Below are 12,187 nucleotides of genomic sequence, written 5' to 3'. Positions count from 1 at the left end.
GTTTTACTTCAATTTAGGAACTTTTGGTCATTTCCTTCTCATATATAGTTCTTAGGCAAACACATGAGTGTGGTTTTGCACAGAACCCACATTTTCTTTCCCTGTGTGTTTGGGTAAGGGCTTGAGCTGGTGCTTTTGTACAGAACCAGGCTCCATTTCATACTGAACTTTATTCTGGCCTGGCAGAATTTGCACAAGGTTTGCAAAGAAATGAAAAGTGTAGCATACCTGAACATTTTGGTGATGGAGCACAGTGAATATATATATGTGTGCTCCCTGAGTAATTGTCAAATAATCCAATATGTTTTTAAAAGAGCAAGTGCTGATATTTTTAGATATCCAGTTTATACATAAATATTGATAAGTTCCACTAAACAAACCATTAAAAACCMTTTAAATGCATTAGGATATCTTATTGAAAGGCCATTCCTACTGTCAATATCTTTGTGCTGGTTTTACCTTTGTATAAAATCAAACATAGTGAAGAAGAAAGACTTGTCATTCTGAAGAGTGTGGAGTGTGATGTTTGAAACATGAAGGAATTTAAGTGATTTCCAGAACAGAGGAAATTGGGGGAAAAAAATCAATGTAATAACAGCATTGTGTGGAATAGACAAACATTTTGCTTGTAGCACTTTGTCTGCTCTGATATTCACACAGAGATACTTCCAGAATATTTGGGAATCATTTAAAGGAACTCTCAGTTACTTTGTCCACRTTAAGCTTGCCAGGCTGGTTCTGTGATTGGTTCTAAGTGAACTGCTCTCCAGGGATCCCATCCCTGGGAATTCTTGCAGGACATCTGAATTCACCTCATGGGATGTTTCTCCAGGGTACACCCAGGTTTCTCATAGGAAATTTGGAAATTATCCCAATCTGGCAGGTGGCACCAGCACAGTTGATGTGGCTGGGTGTGTATAGCACAACCTAAACTAGCCAAGTCTCCTCACTAAACCAACTCCAAAAGAGTTTCTCTGAGGTAGGAAATGCATCACAGCAATTTCTGTGAGGCTTAAATTTAATCAAAATAATTAATAAAAATGGGGGTTTATTCTTAGAACTGTTTCAAGAAAAAACAACACCTGAAAACAGGAAAAGTCCTGGAAACTTCAAGCTACTCTATGTTCAAACATGTTACAAACAAGATATCTTCATTTTAACAAGTTGTTTGGGTTCTTTTTTTTTTTATAATTTTGTGTTATAATACCAAACATATATTCCTTCTGTATTATGCATATGTTATATAATATGATATATAATACATTTCATTTTGTAATATCAAATATGAAGTGACAAAAAACATCTGCTTGGAGCCCAACAAATTGTTTTCAGCTAAATGTATTTCCTCTTTGGAGTTAAAAACTTTTTCATTTAGAATCAGAGCCAGCCCCTCTTTTGAAATCTCAAAATCTTAGTCAAGTGAATTCTTGTTCTGCAAACAGCTCTGAGGAAAACTCTGGAAATATGAATAGCATTTGGAGAGGAAGATGGGATACAGCTCTTATGGTAATTGTGAGAAAGACAGAGGTACTTCTCCAGAAAAAAAAAAGTTTTCTGTTGCCAGCAATTGAAAACCCTTAACYAAAGTCTGAGGCTTTTTAAAAATCTTTGTATTGATTTGGGACTTTTATTTTTTTTCTGGTTTCTCTGTGAATGTCATTCAAAGAAATAATTGATGTAAATGGCTGTTTCAGTGGTTCATTTGAGACTGAGTAATTTCACTGTTTCAGACAAAATGATGTGTACTGGAGTGACTGTTGCATTTGTGAGACAGTGAAAGTTCTTTTCTTCATAAATTATGAGTAAGCAGAGAATGAAGTTATGCACCAGGAGAATGTCTGCTCCTTAAATGCCTTTTTTCCATAGATTTGGACTGATGAGCTTATAGAGTTGAACTCACAAGTATTTTTGTCCTAGTTGGAAGAAAACAGGAAGAACTGCAAAATAACTTTTTTCATGTCTTCAAACTTTCAATTTATTTTTTTAAATAAAGCTTTTATTATCAGATAATTACTTAAGATATTTTTATAATGAAGTTGTTTGAAAAGCTTACAATATTATAAAAAGAAACTTTAGTTTGAGCAGATAGTACAAGTGGTTGGTTTTTAGTTTCCTTTAATTTTACATCTCAACAAGAAAGTGTTATCAAGTGGAAGTCAGCCTGAACAGGTTAGGAGTGTTTATTGTAGTAAAAATAGAAAATAAAATAGAAAAAAAAAACTTGATTAAAAACATTCTCTTTTCCATAGGCTTGGTAAATAGGAACCAGGTGCCACTGTCAGCCAAGTAGGCTGAAGGCTGTTTTATAACCCTGTAGCAGGCCACAGAGGACATCCTTTTCTGAAAGGATTTCTGGAGGAAGAGTGCAAAGTGCCTCCTTTCTTCCTTGGTTGTGTTTCTGTCAGCAACAGCTCACAGTTACTGCAGCCAGAAGTGTCCCTGAAGTTTTCCAGGGGATGTTTCCCGCACTGGATCCCATGGCACCTGGCTCCTACCTCGTTTGCAGTGAAAAACCCCAAACCTCCAATGGCCAATCAAAGCCATTGACTCCTCCAAAMCCCAGTAACTGTTTGAAGTTCCCCTTAGAGGTGAGCAGTGAACCAAGCAAGGATTTAAGGGATCACTGAGGGGATRAACAGAGATTTCCATCTACATCCACAGCCCCTGAAACAGGAGTCCTAATAGGAACTGGGTTATCAGACTCCATCTYCCCACCTCAACACCTCCCAAGGGCTCCCAGGAGCAGTTCAGAGCTCTCTGGTCCTGCTCCAGAGCATTGCTTTGCTCCTGCACCCAATCTTTGTGAGATTTTCCCCAGAGTGAGTATAATGGCTATTTCCCCCTTCATTCTTGCCAAAGAAATAATGAAATTCCTTGAACAGGTTCTCTTGTTAGAGAATCTTAAATAGAGAATTTCACTTTCCTGATCCCTGTACCTTACAAAGCTAATTTCCTTCAGGCATGAACGGGTTTGTGAAGGAATTCATCATTTTCTCTCTTCACAAAAAAAAAGTGCACACAGAGGAAAATCCAGTCTCTGGGGGCTTGTGAAGAACACAATTCCTCCTGCATGAAATCTTTATCAGACCCTCTCATTAGATGGCTCAATCTGCTGCACAGACTGAGGGAACTCCTTGTTGGAGGGTTTCAAACACTTTGCTTCATTGTGCCTCGTAATGAGTGCTTAATGATGGAAGAGGGAAGGAGAGAGGCATTCATATTCCATTTCCTCTTTGAAATAGTTTCACCTGACCTTTCCTAAATGACCCTCAGATTAGGTTCCTAATAACTTCTAATTAATCCTTTCCACATGCTGCTCTACATAGGAAATCAGATGTCTTATTTCTTCCCAGAGCCCAGCAATTTTTGTATTCAGTCACAACTGTCACACGATCTTGATGTCAGCAGTGTCTTTGAGGTCATCTCAAATTTATTTATTTTAAGATGTGCAAWGTAAGTGCAAAATAGAACTCTAGAAAAAAAAAGAATGTATAAATTGGTGCTAGATGTGCAAAGTGTATTTAAAGTGCTCTTTTTCTATGACGAATTTTGAGCAGATTTTTGTTGAAAAGTATTAAAGGTTATTATGAATGAGTCATTCTGCAAAATCTGTAGAGAAACTTCATGCTGTCTTTCATAATCGTTGCATGTTAGKTTTAAAAATTGCATTTTTGACATTGGCAATAAGCCTTTCTTATTTATCAGTATTTATGTTGCTTATTTTACAATCATAACTGTAATTTTGCGTGGATTTTGCATCTAAAAGGAGGTAACTGGAATAGCAAACTTTTTTTTCAAGATTTAAGGAAGAGACAGGAAGAGATATGAAATAGGCTTTCCCCTAAAATTATTSTACATGAGTGCAAGAGTTCCCATTATTAACTGCTCTGACTTTTTGGTGTTTCTGATGAATCTTTTATTCTCAAATCCATTATGTATGTAGGTAGTGGAGGACTGAGATGTAGGGTGTATCATTTTCCTGAGGTTCAAGCAGCAATGACATGGAAAAGCCCTCTAAACAAAACCTGGGGCTTTGGATAAAAAAAAAATGCCAAATAGACTTAATAAATTTGAAAGTGTGAGCTAAAACAAACTGACACTCATAAAATGTGAATGGAGGAGGACTTAGAAAGGGATTTTTAGTGTAGTGAGAGATTTTACAGAAATTTCTCCCTACAGTTCAGGCATTAGGACATTATAGTATGTGACATGAGAAGCTGGCAAGTTTGATGGCTTTGTGATGTTTTGTCATAAACGGTGCTACAAAACAGCACCACTGTAATTCAGAGTATTCACTTTTGGTGAGGCAGTGGTTACCATTTTTGGCAATATTTATGTCATGCATTAATTCACCAAAACACTAGAATTTCTGTATGGAATTATAGTGACCTATGACTGAGCTTTTTTCTCCATGTGCTAAAAATATTTTTGAATTTTTTTACATTTATTTTAGAACTGACTTCACAGTTCTTAYCTATAGCGCCACTTGGGAGCACTCAGAGACCCCCAGTGCTCACACCACCAGTACCATTTACAGCTTACTGAAGTATGAATGGAAATTACTCAAATGCTTTCTTTTCTGTTACAAATTATCGATATTTTCACAGTGCTGATGAGTGTGTGTGCCAGGAGCATCACTATTCACACCATTCCAGCAAAAAGCTGGGCTGTTCCTTGCATGGCAGTAATGGAACAGATGGCAAATTCTGCAACAAAGTGCTGACTTCAGACTTTGCTCAAACTCCTTTTTAAAACTTGTCAATTGTTGGGATTTTTTGAATCGTGATCAAGATGCTTTAGAAGCTGAGTTGAGTCGTTTAAGCCTTAGACYAAGGCAGGTGTGAATTACTTTCTTGTTCTGTGTTCTGTATTGTCACCTTTTTTCTCAAAGTGTGGAATTAATCTATTGGAAKTCATGATTGGAGTGGGAGGGAGCTGTGCATCCAGGCAAGAAAATATCTCCTTTTGTAAGTGTATTCAGAAACTTAGAGACTYAAAATGCACAGCTGTCACATGAGCTGCTTTTGTTTCAATGCAGCCCCCAGAAAAACAGTGACTGTTGTTGTGTTTGTGGCACCATCACTGCAGTCATTATCAGTCTGCTCTGCCTTGACTTATTTTATCATGTACCTACATAGAATATGCTAATTTTTATTTCYCTTTCTTTCTACCCATAGTGATTTATTGGCTAAGTATTCATTGTTTAGCTGGTTTCCAGTTCCACTGCTTTTGATTGTTGTAGCCTCACATTTCACGCAGCTTCAGATGGAGCTCTGAGCAGTGGGATGTGGTTTAATGTCTGTTCCATTAGAAAATCCAAATAGCTCAACATTCTGTGTCCAGTTTCATTTTCTAAGCAGTATAAACTAAACTGGTGCACTGTCCTTGAATCTTGAAGTCTGGGGATTAGAAATCTATGTGATTCTGCTGGGATACACATGCATAGGCCTGTGGGAAAAGCAACAGAAATTCTTTCTAGAAGTGGATTCTTCCTCAAATTTCATGACAGATAAGCTATGGAAACACTTTCAAATGTCAAAACACCTATTAATGCTATGATAGRACTCAAATGTCTCCAAAACAATTCTGATAATCTTGTTTAAATATCAGCAAAATCTGTTTTTCTCTGTGTTTTGGGAATGGTTCATTAAATGCCAATGTGTACCTGTTAAGAGGATCTACCAGAAACAGTGTTGTGGAAACACTCACAAAATCTCCTTCCTAGGCAAAACCAGTAATATTGGGAATGCCTTTGCATTTGACTAGACATGTCATTGTAAACAAATTCAGTTCCAAATAATAATGAAAATTYCCAAATTTTCCATTAAAGCTGTTTATCATTTATTGCTGAAGCAGGTCATTTGCAAAATCAAATCCCAAGCATCAGGTTAAAAACCCTCAGATATTTCTGGGGGTCTGACTCAGAAACAGAAAATCTGTGACCTTTGAAGTCTTCARTTACTTCCTAGAACCTGAATTTTCACCTCCGAATTTCTTTACTGAGCTTACTAAAGAACTTCGAGCAATCCCTCAGCTAAAGGTCAYGGTGTTGTGTGGTGTTATCTGGGGTTTTATTATTTCCTCATAAACTATGACATTTATAAAATGTCAGCAGCTGAAGAAATCAGGGCTATATGAACACGGAGGAAGAGTTAAAAAAAAAAACTTGTTTACTTTGGCAATTCCAGCAGTGGTGGTTGAGTGTTATGAAAATAATCAAAACAAATAATCTTGTTTCAAGATATTATTAATTACTGTCCTGGCTTGCCAGACGTTCATATTAGTACATTTGGGAATTAAAATGAAGTAATATCATACTTTATTGAGAGTGAGTGTGCCATTCTCAGTGACCACAGAAAGCTCTAACAGTACATTTCCCTTCCTAATCCCAGCCAGGGCTGATCCACACTCAGGCCACTCATTAGGTGAAAAGTAGATCTTTCTCATATTCAGATAAGCCAGGGATTATTTGGGGGTAAAAGAGGGATAATCAGAGTGGCAGATATGAATGCTGAAGGTGGCAGAAGGCAGATKTGAGATGATAAACAGGAGAGCAGAGGAGCAGGAGTGAGCAGCACCTGAGTGCAGCACGCTGTTTTCTCTTCCCTCTGCTGCCCTCTGCTCCTCTGGCGCTGTCTGACCCCGCTGTCCCTCCATCCCAAATGCCAATTGCTGTTTCTGTGAGGTGAAACAGAATCCTCCTGTTTTCTGATGTCTATGCACAGGCATGAAGTGATAACACACCGTGATAGCAGTGAGGCACTGGCTGCTGGAGACCAAATCCACCAGTAGAAAGCAATAAAAATCCTCTGTCTTCAGTTTTCTTTATTGTTTGTTTATTTTGAGATTGGGTTCAGCTCAGGTGACTAGCCTGTAAATTGTTTTCCAGCTTCAACTTGGTTGATTTACACTAATGCTTCATTGCCCATATTCTAACCCCTGATAAATAACTACTGAAATCAGAGGGATGAAGAAAAAAAAATCTCAATTTTTCTTGTTAATTTTTATAATCAATGTTAGTCACTGCAGTGAGGSAGGGAAAGGAACAGCAGCTGTTACATCCCTACTCCTTATTTTGGATTCTGGGTAGATGCACTGCCGGTGTGCCTGGAGCAAGGCAGGAGGATAAAAGGTTTTGGTTAGAACCAGGCAGAGACCTGGGCACAGCTGAGGGGAAGCTCCTGACTGGGAAGATTTACATCTCCTCAAAACTATTGATTTTCATGTTTTTCTGTTGGAGTTACAAGTGCAATCAGGCAGCCCTGCTGTGAGAGCAGGTACACACCTTCCCTCAGGTGTGCTGCAASCCAGGCAGGAGGAGACACAATCCTGGGACATCTGATCGAAATTTTGGAAAGAGATTTATAATCTGATTGAGAATCAAGAGTTTCTCGTGGCCTTTACCAGAGGCAGAAGCTGATTAGAAATCAGGAGACAGAGTGGTGAAAAAAGGTGGAAAGGGGGTGAAAAGGTAGCTGACAGTAGGGATGGAAAAATAAATTGAAAAGTAGAGAAGTGAAAATACGGGGTTACAGGTATGAACAGTACAAAACAAAAACTACTCTATAGCTTTTCTATTTGCAGTTAAAATCAAACCTGTACTTTACACTTAGCAGTGTAACTGATGCTTCAGTTACATCAGGGCAAATTAACCTGTGCAGACATTCTTTTTTATTTCTGGATATCTCTATGTTCTATGTAATTAAAGTGTTATTTGACTTTAAATAAAAGGTGGAAAATGTATTTTAGCATTTTAGAGCATTGATYGGTTTATACCTAACTGCAGACTTTTTGTTACAGTACAAATAATAAGTGTTAATTATGGGATCATCATAAAAAGAGGAAGGAGCAGGAGTAAGTCATCAGTGAAGACAGGGCTGGGAAGGGATGGGTTCTATTAAAAAAAATACCATGGATACATCCATGATACATACATATTTGTTCACATCCAGACTTTTTCTCTTGCCTCTTCTTATTGTTAGTGCAGAGAAACATGGCAGAGATTTCCTCTTTTTGCTAAAATTGATATCTAAACTAGGATGCTCTGTGTCCTTTYAAAATGTGTTCACTATTCTCTTTGCCAGCTACAATTGGTAACTTGCGTCAAAAAGTTGATCCAGGTCTGGGGCTACTGAAAAGATACAGGAACCAAAATAAAATAGACTCAATTACCTGTCATCCGCAGTGAAAGGTGACTAAGTATCCACCAGGAAACATGGGCTTCATTTCCTTCACACCTTGCTAATTCAGTAAATATGTGGCTGGAATTTGGTGCCCCTTAAATTGCCTTTTATGGCTTTCATCTCTTTGGATTGTTTACTTTTTTTTAAATTTTATTTTCAGGAAGTGAGGTTCTGATCTCGTAATCAGTGTAAAATCCTTGGAGTTAGAGTTGTGCAAGTCAGGAAATGGGGTGTGAGCAGCCAGTATTGTCTTTGAACAACTGGGCAGAGTGTGGAGCTGTGCTGTCTCTGCTGCCTTTTTACTGTAATGAGATATTGAGACAAGCATGGATTTTGCTAAGATACTGATGAGGATGGAGTAGTTTTGCACCTTTTCCCAAATATATACATTTTTCTTGTTTAATGCAGTGGGCTTACTGGTATTTTGAACAGTGTTCCCTGGTTTCTGCTAAGTGCACTTGTTCTTTTACTCAGTACAACATTATCACTTGTTGTCCTTGAACTGGTAAGGCAGCTTCACCTGCAGAGGAAGAGAGTTTGGCTTTTGAAAGGAGAGTTGATTGTCAGATGTTTCTTTACTTTAGTAGATGAGTGTAGGAAAGTACTCACCATTTTCAATACAATAGCAAGGTTCAGAAATGTTTCAAACAGAAAAGGTAGGTCGTTAGACATGGTGGAAATATTTCATTATTTATTACTGATACCAATGATCACTCTCAGCCTTTTTTATTAATCTGGTTGCATAACTCTTAACCTTTCCATTTACAGATTCTCTTTCCATGGGATCCGAAGTCACAGAACACCTATAAGATCAAGTGTTGATTTTGTGTTGTGTTATTGACCACATACATTATAAAATGTTAGTTTTGCTCTCAGCTTCAGAACTTTTAAAACTGGAAAATAACATCATATTCAGCAGTTCATGATACTTTGAAGATATGATTTATACTACCAGGTTTAAAGATTCATGACTTGATTCCATAAATCACACTAAATAGATCGGTTCACCGAGTCAGCCCTTGTCAAATGTTCTTTGAACTGAGAATAAAGGGTAAGAAAAATGAAACCTGCCTGGCCTCACAAAGAAAAGAATGAATTCATATCAGTTCTGTGCCTCCAGCTGTACTGTCCCTTCATACCTGGGAAGTTGGTACCCCTGCCTCTGTCAGCACTTTCCCATCTGTGTCCCATTCTTGCTCATGCTGCTCCACTGTGAGCTGAATACTCATGAGCACAGTGGGACGTGACTGTTCTGCTGCAGCAGCAGCAACTTCTGGAAATCTGTTTGTCCAACTTCTTCAAAAATGCAGCAGCCCCCACCCTTTGTCATGTTTCACTGAAGTAATTAATTTTTTCTGTGATTCATCTCAAATCTGCTGGAATCTGTTAAAATAGAGAAAATCATCCCAGATAAGTGCAATGTCAGAGAAAGACCAGGATATGACCAAAAAAAAAAAGAAAAAATAGATTTAAGTAAAAGGTTCTGGAGTATAGACTCTGTTATGGGTTCAGCCATTTTCTGGAGACAAGAAACACACCCTATGAAGAATATGAAAGTAAATATAATAATATAATCATATTCCCATGAAAAAAAGTATCAAATACCACTTGATTGAATCCAAAGGAGGGTGCAACTAAGATGAAGCAGAGTTAGTATAAGCTAAATTTCCATATATATAGAAGATCAAGGTATGATGCAGGTTTATAAYGAAAGTGAGACTTTGGAAAGGGAAATAATCATCGGCATCCAGCTGAACACTTTCAGTCAGACTCACTTGGTCCTATAATATCATAAACTTATGATTAAGGTAAATGACAGCTGAGGTTTGCCTTTCAACAATGGGCAAAGAGGGACGTGTATGAAAAGTTTTCTGAGTTAATTCTTACTGCGGTGTCTGACACCTCTCACACAACCCCAGGCTTCCCTCTGCCCTCTACAAAGGTGGTCGGGAATATTTTTATTTGATTTTCATTAATCAAAGACACAGACAGTCATACTTGTTTGCCTCTCTTCAGGATGGTACTGGAATGCTGCTGTGTGCCTTGCAGCTGCACGGTGCTGTTACCACAGGCTCACAAGAGATGCAGAGGAAACCAGCCCAGGTCAAGGTAGTCATGGACTTGAATTCTCTTTGTCCCCCCTTTCCTGCCTCATCACTCCTTATAGCTTACCCCAAAGCTGGGCTGCTATTCTTTAGGCATAGCCTATGTGACTATAGTCTTGGATATATAAAACTGTTCTCAATCTCATTTTTGCTGCTCTATCAATTATTCATTATTATATTATTCATATTATGTTGATGTTGTTACACCAATTACTGATATTATTATATAATTTTTTTTTCAAATATGCTATTTTTCTTTTCCAAACTTGTGCAATAGAGACAAATGGAGAGCTTCTTTAAGACAGAGAAGACCCTCTTGACATCATTTCATATCTGTAACCTCCTGCTGACCTCCAGCACATTTAAACTTGTAAAGAATAAATGACAGCATAACACTGACCCCTGTCCCCATAGCAAGGGAAAAATAAACAGCAGCAGCAAAACTTCCAACCCAGCCACCCATTGTGAATTCAAGTGAAATTGTTTTAGAACTTATGATCCCTCTGTCCTTAGGTGTTCAGAGAGGGATGCCTCTGATATATAGCACTGATAAGAGGCTCATTCCATTAAGCTGTAGTGATTCTCGCTTTCATGCATCATTTGACAGAGAAAATGAGAATTTGCAGAAATAATAGCTAATGTAAAGTATATCATGTCACACTGCAGTTAGACAGGTAGGAAATAAAGTTTATGTATTATGTTAGAGAGTGGTTTGCACGTTTTATTGTATGTGCACAGAGATCCTTTGGGGTTGTTTTTTTACCACACCAAATTTTAAACTACAAAGAACATTGGGTTTGGATCAGGTTGTATCCTCTTAACRGGGGATAGGATTTCASTTTCAAATAAATATTCTTACACAAGTCATAAAGGCTAAATGAAAACTGGATGAAGAAAAGGAAAGCTGTAAACAGAAGCACGGCAAAAATAAAATGGTAGTTGACTCAAATAACAGTTTTATAGTTCYATAGCCTACCTTATATCTTCAGCCGCACACAGACACCTTAGTGCTGAAGGAATGCCTCTGTGACATTTTTTCAGGGCTATTTCAAAATCTTCTCAAGGTTCTCACCCTGCTTGCTGAATTTCACTCTGAGGAGGGAWTTCTTCTCCATGCATTTGTACTTAAGAGAGGATGGCATTGCAAACATCAAGAAAACACGTTTTAATTAATCCTTCTGATACCCGAGAATCCGTTGGCAATAGTTAAATCATTTATAGTGCAGTGAGTTGTGAAAGTCACTTGCAGTGGMAAAATACATCACAGCCTATTAAATTTCCAAGATTTTGGGGCATCATAAGCTCTAAGGTGGTAGATACTTTATTCCTGCTGCACTTTAATGCATCCATAACTTGATGGCCCTTGTGAGCAATAATCTGAATTGTCTAGCAGAAGAACCATTTATTGTTATTTACAAAACAAGGGAATAAGTAACAGAAGGTATAACTGTTTCTATACAAAGATAAAGTGACTATAGCCACTTCTATAATGAAGGAAATCATAAACACTGTTTTAAACTGTGGTCTTTGCATAGCTGTTCATAAGAAATTGGGGGGCAGGAGGTTTAGGAACTGGATTATTTCCCACACTTCAGAAACCAGATATGCAGGAAAGGAGGGACAAAAGCTGCATTTCTTCATACCATGCTCTTAGAGGAAATTTAGCTTAACAGGATTTCACAAGCAGGCTTCAATTATTTTTAATTGTGCTGACAGTTGCCTGGAAACTTTTCCTACATTCAGGAAACAATAAACAAAACCTTTGAAATGTATTTGAAAATGGATGGKTTTCCCCTCTGCAGCCCTTAAATAGAAGATATAAAGGAGGGGAAACCCCATAAGAGTGTGAGTATATTGGTTCAGTAAGTGGAGCAATATCCTGGGATGTGTAAAACCCGG

This window comes from Malurus melanocephalus, unplaced genomic scaffold (assembly GCF_030028575.1).
Source record: "Malurus melanocephalus ecotype Western Australia unplaced genomic scaffold, MMel_1.1 scaffold_800, whole genome shotgun sequence".
Lineage (NCBI taxonomy): Eukaryota > Metazoa > Chordata > Aves > Passeriformes > Maluridae > Malurus > Malurus melanocephalus.
The sequence above is the reverse complement of the archived record's forward strand: the minus strand, read 5'-3'. Positions refer to the sequence as shown.